The sequence below is a fragment of the Phalacrocorax carbo genome, chromosome Z (genome assembly GCF_963921805.1).
Source record: "Phalacrocorax carbo chromosome Z, bPhaCar2.1, whole genome shotgun sequence".
NCBI classification, from domain to species: domain Eukaryota; kingdom Metazoa; phylum Chordata; class Aves; order Suliformes; family Phalacrocoracidae; genus Phalacrocorax; species Phalacrocorax carbo.
In genome coordinates this window covers 54,824,781-54,831,180 of record NC_087548.1, presented here as the reverse complement: position 1 = coordinate 54,831,180, position 6,400 = coordinate 54,824,781, and positions in this window count along the sequence as shown.

Here is a 6,400-nt window from a genome sequence, read left to right as displayed (position 1 = left end):
TGCCAGGGATGCATACACTGCCTCCAATGTCCATGTTCTAATGGAGGGACAAGGACCTGCTCAGCACTAGCATGATGGGGGTCTGCTCCAGGTCTCCAGAATGGGGGTGGATGAAGCCTTTTTGTGGGCAACAAGCTGGACTGTCCCAAGCACAGGAGTTGGTGGTAGTGGGGAATTTTAATTGCCTCACATCTGTAGGAATGGCAGTGCTTCATCCTGCAGGCTGTTCAGCAAGCTCTTGCATGTTGCAGCAGTTTTCTGGGTACAAAGGGTGCAGAAAGAGCAAGAGAAAATTTTCTTTCATTTTGACTGGAGGCAAGGGAAAGAACTAGCTGAGAATGTGAAGGTGAGAGTCAGTTTAGGTGAGCAAGACCATGAAATGAGAGTTTGAAACTGGGAAAACCAGGCCATTTTCTATATTATGTACTCTTGTTAATCTTAAGCAAGAGAATGACAGACAGAAAATGTGTAAGCATGACAAAGTTACTGAAGATGAGTGTAAAAATACCACAAACTAGTTAAAATGGAAAGTCAGAAAGGTCAGGATACAAAATAAGATTAAATTAGGAACATGAAGGGCAATGAGCATTTTCTGTTATCATATTGTGAAGAGTAGGAATATCACAGAAATTACTTGAAGGACTGGAGTGCTTAGAGGGTTGTATGAAGTAACCTTTAAGCTGTTAGTGGCTTTTTCTGACAATTAACGGAGGACCTTGTGGGGTCCCAAAATGACAGGAAAAGGTAGACGTAACAATTCTTTCAGCAAAACAGGAAAAAGCAAGAACTGGAGAATTCCACAGCAGACAACTTTAAATCTAGCTTCTAAGAAAATACAGGAACACTTTTCTGTAAATAACTATAGGAGATAAGTAAATCCAGTGTGGTCTTTTCAAAAGCAAACTGTGTCATACCGGCATAATTTCCTCCATGCCAGAGTAAGAAGTCTGTAGACAGAAGGAAAGTAGCGACTGTCACAGCTCTTGACTCATGAGGAAATGACACACAAGATATTCTGTCTCTTAAGTTGAGGGCTTAGATGAAATAGTTAAAAGGTTGTAGCAAATCTGTTTGGAAGATGAAGAGATGTTGTCAGTAACTCAGTAATGAAATATAAGTACTTCTTGAGTAGGATTCTCTGCAGAGGCTGTCTTAGATGTAAAGCATCTCAGTATTTCCACTGATGGGTGGAAAAATGCATATTAAGCCAGCATATGAGCCATGGTCAGGTGTCTGCAAATGTGTTTCAGCACCATCTTAAGCCTAAATTGCAGACAAGTGTGTACAGGACAGGATGACTAGAACTCACCAAGGGGTGTGGAAAGCCCTACTTATGTGCAGAACAGCCACCTGGTGAATTCATGGGGATGTCACTCTCTGGGCTTATCGCAGGCTGAACATGTGCCAACACTACCAGGCAGAAGGGGGTGTGCATCCATTAGGATGAGCCTTCTATTGTATAACAGATTATGTCAGGTTGTACTAAACAGATATGCACCTGGAAGACTGTGGGAAAATATGACCTCTGAGGAAAGACTGAGGCTTGTCATCTCTCTTTTGAGACATCTCTTTTCTAAACAAAACAGCCCCCAGTTGTATAAAGGGCTACTGCTAAGAAAAAGGGAACAGCCTGTTCTCCATAGTCATGTAGGACAGGAAATTTCAGATCTGCACTGAAAGGGCTTCCACAACAGTGGGAAGAAATGTCTCTAACCTTATCTTAGATACTGCTAGAAACAGAGACACCATTCTTTTTCCCAATGAACACCTCTTGTCAGAAGTGATGGACAAACAACTTCTTGGAGCAGGAGGGAAACCCGTTTTTCTGTGGGTCCAGCCTTCCACTGTCCATGGCCTCTCAGGCCAGTTATATGTGAGGAAACCCTTGTTGGAACACCAGGAAAAACTTCATTTGCAGCAGTGTAAACCTGCCAGATAGGAGTAATTTTATTGATGATTAATGCATGATGAAAGCTGGAGGCATCCTTCTGCCTTCCAAGACCTCCATTGTTGTATCAACCTGGCCCTTTCAGTGTGCTGTAAAGTACAAATCTTGTTTCATCCCACAATAATGGGGAGGAAAAAGGACTGGGTAAAGTCAAACCAATTTAAAAAACCTGCCACGGAGATAATACATTTTGGATTCTGATATCCCAAAGGAATGAAGTTTCCTATCACCTGGACTTTGAAGAAGGTCTGAAGTGAAGTGTGGCTCCTCTTATGATTTAGCATTCTGTGACCTGGCAGTTTTTCCAATCTAGTGGACTTTCCTTCTGCCAGGTCAGGTCTGTGGAAGGAGAGAAGGTCTCCTGGGAGCTCCTAGCCACTTCCATGAATTATTTCAATGTCCAGGAATCAGGCTGTGTATGAGATGGATATCACAGCACAGAGCTGTACAGTCAGAGGGAGTAGTCAGGACACCCTACGTCTGAACAGAAGGTCCTTTGGGCTTGGTAACATATGGTGTTTTCCAGGCTGTATGGCTTCACCTGTATAAACTGACATAAACAGGTTGGATAGCTGTATTAAGGGGTATTCAAATTGTTCCTGCTTTTGCATTGTGATTTGGGAGTCGAAAAATTACAAATGAGCGAACTATTCGTATTGAATTGAAGCTGGCACTGGTTTGGATCCAAACCTCCCAGATATTTGCACTTTGTTTGGTATGAAATGTTCTGTTCAGTTCAAGATAAATGTTTTTGTTCTGAAACATTTATAAGAAAAACAAGCAGTGTCCAACTGTGACACTCCAGGGTCAAAATATGAAAGATCCAAGCTCAGTTCCTTCCTCTGCATGCAAGATTTGAAACCTAACAAGAAGATTTCCCTTTAACAACGGGAAAGAACAAAGGCCCTAAAGTACTGAGGTTTATAGCTGCAGAAGTGGAGAAACTGAGGCAATATTCATTAAGCCAAGCCAGGGCTGTATAACTGCAGTACAATTGAAACCACATAGGAATGGCAGGTGGATATCTACATCATCTGTGCAAAGGGAGCCAGCAGTGCCAGAGCAAACCCCTCGGAGAAGGGTGGTGTGCTGAAGTATCCAGAATTTAAAGCATGGTGCAAAGGCTGCAGGTGTTCCCTAGACCCTCAGGGAAACTTAGGTGCCACCATGAAAGCCATTGCTGGCATACCAACGATAACTGATGTGGACACAGACTAAGCTTGCAACAGGATAATGTTGTTTGATTGGACTTAGGCAGACCATGGGGGATTTTGGAGGAGGATGAGGCTGTTATATTAGGAAACTTGCACTAGTCTGTCACACAGCATAATATCTGAGCATGTGTGGTTGCACACTATGTGTTTTTAATAGCTTTGAAACTGATTTGCAGAGTTGGCATAAGAACTCTGCCTTGTTGGGTGTTGGTGGATGTCCCTTAAACAGTGTTTCAAATGGAAACCTCAGATGCTTAAGCCGCCTAGCAGGCTTGGCTTTTGGCTGAGAAAATGAGCTGGAATCTCTGGGAATAAAATTCCTCCCCTCCCAACAACTCACATCACAGCCTCTCCCCAGTCCTAGGATGTACGCTACTAAAAATTCCAATTGTGAAGTAAAATCATCTGACATGGTAAAAAATGCACCAAAAGAAGTACAGTTAGAGCTGTTTATGCACTGTGTCCAAAGTAGATGGTGCAGGTACTACCTGCAAAGCAGAATGGATTATGGCAAGCTTTGGGGATGTTAGATCTGAAGATGCTTTTGCCCCTCCTTCATGGGAACAATGTTTTCCTCCTAACCAAGAGGCTGTGGGGAGGGAAGCTGCAAGTGACTAATTTGATTAGACATTATCCTTACAGGATGCTGTATTGACAGCTACACTCAAACCTTTCTGGCCCACTCATCCATTGGCATAACAAGATTGCAGCTTATCTGATTTACCAAGTAATATTCTCATGCCACCTGTTTGTATCCAAGAATAAGCTTTCCTCCTGGAGCCATGGGAGCCCAGCAAGGATCAGAGCCCCGTCCCCCATCCCTCCTGGGCCAGGGTCTTCTACCCCTGAAGTCTCACCTGCTCCTCCAGCTGCACACGGAATGTCTCTTGCCGCACAGAGGGCTAGCGTGCAAAACCTCGGGGCTCTTGCTCAGCATACTCCCCTGGCTTTTCCTTCCCCTCTGTGGCTGGCCGGGGATGTTTAGACAGCACCAGAGCATGACACTGCCACCTGGGCTCTCAATCCCCATGCCAGGCACTGCCAGGGCCCCATTCCTGCCTGCAGCCCCACCTGGTGCAGCAACCAGCAGGTGGGAAACTGCCACAGCCTCCTTGTGGGTGCCCGTGGGCAAGGTGGTCGGAGCTGGACAAGTAGCAGAGGGCACACAGCGGGTCTTGGGATGGTACAAAATTGGGGGAGCAGAGGGCAGGGCTGCCTTTCAGAGGGACCTCAGGAGCTGAAGAAATGGGTACTGGGAACCTCCTACAGCCCACCCGGGGCAAGTGCCATCCTGCCCCTGGCTGGCAGTAGCCCCACGGAAGTGCAGAATGGCGGCAACAGGGACGTGGGTCAGCTGAGGCAAGTGCATGAGCACAGCCTCAGCTGCATACTTGTTCTAATGTAACCTGGCTTTTACACAGAAATACAGCAGTGGAACACAGGAGCACAGCTTAGTGATGGTCCTAGGTCTGCAGAAAACGCAGCTTGAGCAGTAGCTGGTTATGCTGGAGCTGTATTTTCTTGCTGGTGGTATCTGAATTGTAGCAGGATCGTTAAATGTTTATAATGAAGTATAAATCCCATGCTCTACTGTGGACAGGGGAATGTGTGCTGTTTGCAGTTCAGTGTGAAGGGTGATCAACATGCTTTAGACTCTGGACATCCCTCAGAAAAATCTGCTTGCATTTTGGCAAGAAGGTTAGCTCCATCTTGTCATGACCAGAGAACATCAGCTCTCCCCTTATTAATTTTTCTGAAGAATTACTTTAAAATTAACATATTAATTTAAGTATTTTATTGGTGAATTGCAGGAAACAGTCAGAGATTTGAATCTGAATGCTTCTTGTAGAAAGGAGATGGTGTTATGAACACACATACAAACAAAAAGTTTTACTTTAGATAGTAGTGAGGTCTGAGCAAGCAATAATCAATAGGCATGCTGGGTTAGCTTGCTGAAATGCTTTCAAGCTCCATAAATTGATAAGACACAGGAAGTGTCTCTTCAGATTAACCTGAGGTGAGTTCTCAGGTAAATGCTTTATTTTATTGGTGAAAAAAAAACCCCAAGCCTCTCCCCAAATGCAGAATCTTGCAAACTTTTAAAATAAAAGCCAGGGGTTTTTTTTTGTTTGGGTTTTTTTTTTGTTGGGTTTGGTTTGGTTTGGTTTGGTTTAATTGACTAGTGTTTAGAGGAGGTATAACAGCACCTCCTATACTGGAGGTACTTCACTTGAATGGTAGCGTGTAAGAGGCGAGGCCCTGCATTGCCCAGTGCTCCAGAACAAGTCCTAGGTTTCCGAAAGTGGCGGCCCTTCCCTTGCACTCTAGCACATAAGTCAGTTTGGGATTTGGAAAGTCTGGCTGTTGTTCTTTGAGAGACATCTTTGAGGAAAAGTATCTTTGCCATGCCAGAAGACTGGAAATGTTCTTGAGCCTTGAGTAAGTCCACTAGATCTTGCATGGTCATGTGCCTTCTTGTCTTTATCCTCCTTGTATATGTTATAAACATGCAGAGATTCTCTTCCTCTTAACTTTATGGAGAGATGGCTGAGTTAGAAAAATTATTACAATACAGTGGCAATGGCAATTTCTGCAATAAAACTACATGACTTTATTATCTTTCAATTGACAGATTGTATCCAAAGCTCTTAGCACAAATCACTGAACCTTGAATAAGAAGATTACTTAGTTGGTCAAATGTCCTGTGAAGCTGAAGAACAAAGAAGATCATCAAACTCAAACTCTACCATGTGCACTCCTTATGCAACTATTGTCCCCAGATACTCTGGGCATGGAATTAAGGGCAACACAATGACAGAGCACATTAAAATTTAATAAGGAACACTAATAGCACAATATAGGTGCTCATACCTACTCAGAAGCAGGTTTGCTCATGCAGTGTCAGGGGGAAATGATGAAAAGGAGAGGGGACGCTCTAAGAAAAGGTTTGCGGACACCTGTGGAAAAAGAGGGCAGCACCCCCGATGAGTGAAATGATTTGTGGGAAACATGGCCACAATGGGGGAAAAGAAAGGCAGAGAATAGGATTGTTTAGCAGAAAAGAAGCGCAGTGGAGAAACTGACTCTAACTTCAAGAGTGAAGGAAGAGCAGAAGAGACAATAAAGTAATGAGGAAGAAGAAAAGGGCTACCGAGTCTATAACAAGCTGTGGAAACAGCCAAGGACTGAAACCTGGGAAGGAATATGGAGAACATGGAGAGTACAGTTATTAAAAAGA